Below are 3,398 nucleotides of genomic sequence, written 5' to 3'. Positions count from 1 at the left end.
TCAAGAAAAAAATGTTTCCGAAGAAAACTCAAACTGAAACTTTTGACTATGTTTTAGTGTATAAACGTATGAATACTAATTTTATTCACATTGTATTATTTATATATTAATTACTATTTATTAAATTACATTTAAAATAAAAATAATAATTTAATTACATATTTCAGTGCATATTTGAGTGCATTAAATTTTTTTGTGCATATTTTCGTGCATTTTTGGTAATATTTTAATGCATTTTTGCATGCATATTTTCATGATTTTCAATGCAACAACTTCCGAGCCCTAGTAATAAGAAAATTAATAACTAGGCAGCATACTGTTGAGCCAGCATATTTATCATTTTTTTTTCGTAACATTTTTTTATTTTATTATAGCAAACAAGAATATGCAGTACAATCTGTAATATACAATACAATAAGTAATATGGGGGTACAGCTTACAGGCTGGGACGGAATGAAAGAAGGGGGGGGGATCCTACTTCAAAATTATGAGCAGGTTTTTTTTTCTATTTAATGTTAAGGAGGTCCTTGGGCCAATTACGCTTGAGATGGCGAGGTGGGTTATTAGGAAGAGTAAGAGAGGAGAGGTTTGATATTAGAGGATTTGAGTGATTAAAAGTGTTTTTGTGAAATGATTTATAGTAGTGAGCAGCAAGTGTATGAATAGTTGGGATTTTGAGGTCAGAGTGGAGGGATAGATTGCTGACGTACCAGGGGGCTTTTGGGATGAGGCGTAGGCAAATTGACTGAAATGATTGGAACATTTTTATATTTGATATTTTGACCGTACCCCAAAGCTGAATATCGTAGGTCATTGATGGTCGAATAATTTGTTTGTAAATTAAAAGTTTGAGGTTGAGTGGAAGATTTGATTTGAGGAGGTGTCTAAGTTTATGGAGTTCGAGGTTTAGAGATTTTCTCTTAGTTTTTATATGAGTGGCCCAAGTAAGTTTTTTTGTCAAGGTGGACTCCAAGACAACGAGTTGCTTCTTAGGATTTATTTTTATTCTCCACAGGTTGAACCAGTTTTGAAGTTCATTAAGGTGTGTTTAGAGTGCTTCAGAGGCTCTGGTTAGATCGACGTTTATTGAAATAATGTCTGTATCATCAGCGAAGGTAGCAAGAGTGGTGTTTCAGAGTGTGGAATATCGGATGTATAAATGTTGAAGAGTGTTGGAACTAGGATGCTACCCTGAGGAACACCTGCTTTAGGGAAGTGGATTTGAGAAAGTTCGTCCTCGCAACGAACAGCAAAGGAACGATTAGATAGGAATGATTTAATTGTTAGAAATAGGGATGCCGGAAGAAAGCGAATTGTGTGGAAGAGGCCTTTGTGCCAAACGCGGTCGAACGCCTGAGCGACATCGAGGAAAGCACCTGTGGAGTAGAGCTTATTTTCAAGTGATTGAGATATTATATCGATTACCTATTCTGTGAACTTAATGGAGTGACGAGTGTGTGTTCTTGAATTTGAATTGGGTGTTAGGAATTATGTTAAGACTCGATAGAATAGGATTGATTCGCATCAGTAATATTTTTTTTAGAATATTTGAGAAAGAAGGTAAGAGACTGATTGGACGATAGGAGGAGGGTAGGTCTGGTGGTTTGTCGGGTTTTGGGATTAAAATGATAATGGAGTGTTTCCATAAGTGGGGGGTGTGGGAGAGACAAATGATGGAGTTAAAAATTAATGTTAAGAGTAGAATGGCTTTCTTGGGCAGATGCATTATAATTTGATTAGTTATAACTTTATATAAGGTGATTTTTTTGTTTGGCAGTATTTTTATGATTTGAATTCCGCTGGGCGAGCTGTGTTTGGTCGGTAAGGACATCGGAAGACAGTTAGTTAGGGATTTTTCAATGAAGGAAGCGTGGTATTTGTTATTTATGTCGGAGTGGGGAGTGAAATTGTTTTCAAGGTAAGAGGCAAATAGGTTGGATTTTTCTGAATTGGTCTTCGAGAAAGATCCATCAGGATATCTAATAGGTGGTATTGTATTCTTTTGGTTTAAAATTCTTTTAGTAGCTTTCCAAATAGAGTTGTTTGAGTTGGTGAAGGAGTATATATATTGTTGGTATGTTTCTGTATTGTGTGTCCACACTACGCAGGTTTTTAAGAGAGCAAGCGAGTTAGGAGTAGTGTTTTTTGTCGCTAGCAAGGTGAGTATGGTGTCAGCGGTTTCTGACACGACGTTTTTCAGCGAGAACTAGAGAGAGATGTTCGGGGAGACTATTGTTGTTGGGAGAGGCGTGCAGTAGGGTTGATGATTCAAGGAAGGGCGGTGATTTTTATAATATTAGTGAGGGCCGAGACAGCAGAGTCAATTTTAGATTTATTATTTATTATAATAATAAATGTGAATAATTTGTTTATATTGTGTTTGCGGCCAACACACGATACAAAAAGTTAATACCAAGTAGGTTAGCTCTCCACAAACACTGCCCCTACTTAGGTCCATAGTACATGTAGTATTTAAAAAAACTACTGATTAAGAAATTAACGATCTAAGAATTCCTGTTTAATGCTATTCTAATTCTAGTTTAAATCATTTAAATACAATTTACTGGCCGAAAAATTATATAGTAGTCATAATTTAGTATTCACTGTAACTGTTCAACAAAAATATAAAAAATATAGGTAGTACATAAATATACATTTTAAATGATTGTTATAGATATTCAGTGTGAAGGAGAAATTATACAGGAAATCTTTATAATTTGTGCATTCCTAAAAATATTGGTCTAGTTTTGCCTATGTATTACATGAAAGAAATACGATTTGGTTTTATTTATTTTAAGCGTCATGCATGGAGGTTATATTCTGAATAGGTATAAGATGTAACCAAAAGTTTATATTTTGTAAGGACCGTGGTAGGTACAGATTTCTGTATAAATAATAATTATGAGTATATTAAAATAAAATTAAAAAAAATGTAATCACGGTAAAGGTAATGCATTATGTAGGGTAGGGATGGCTCTGGCCATGATTAGGACTTACAGGCAGAGGATACGCGTGATTTGTGCTCAGTTGGGGATTTCCATTTTACCACCCGGCTCTTTTGGGTTTCCCACTTTACCGCCTGGCACTCTTTGGGACTTTCATTTTAGTGCTCGGCAATACGATAGGATTCGCACAACTGTCATCGAAAACTTTTGGAAGAAAGCGTGATAGAAAATAATTTGAAAAAATTATCATGGCTATAAATAGCTCAAATACAGTTAAACTAATTTGAAAATTGTACCACGCATGGAAAATTGAGAATGTATATTCGGTTTATGCAATATTTTTTTTTGTTTTAGGTAGAAAAACTTATGTGAAATCTTTTATTACAGTTTTAAATCTTAGCTATGAAAACAAACTTTATAAAAAAAAAAAAAAAAACACCTTTTTACACCAAG

Source organism: Acyrthosiphon pisum, chromosome A1, assembly GCF_005508785.2.
Source record: "Acyrthosiphon pisum isolate AL4f chromosome A1, pea_aphid_22Mar2018_4r6ur, whole genome shotgun sequence".
Lineage (NCBI taxonomy): Eukaryota > Metazoa > Arthropoda > Insecta > Hemiptera > Aphididae > Acyrthosiphon > Acyrthosiphon pisum.
The sequence above is the reverse complement of the archived record's forward strand: the minus strand, read 5'-3'. Positions refer to the sequence as shown.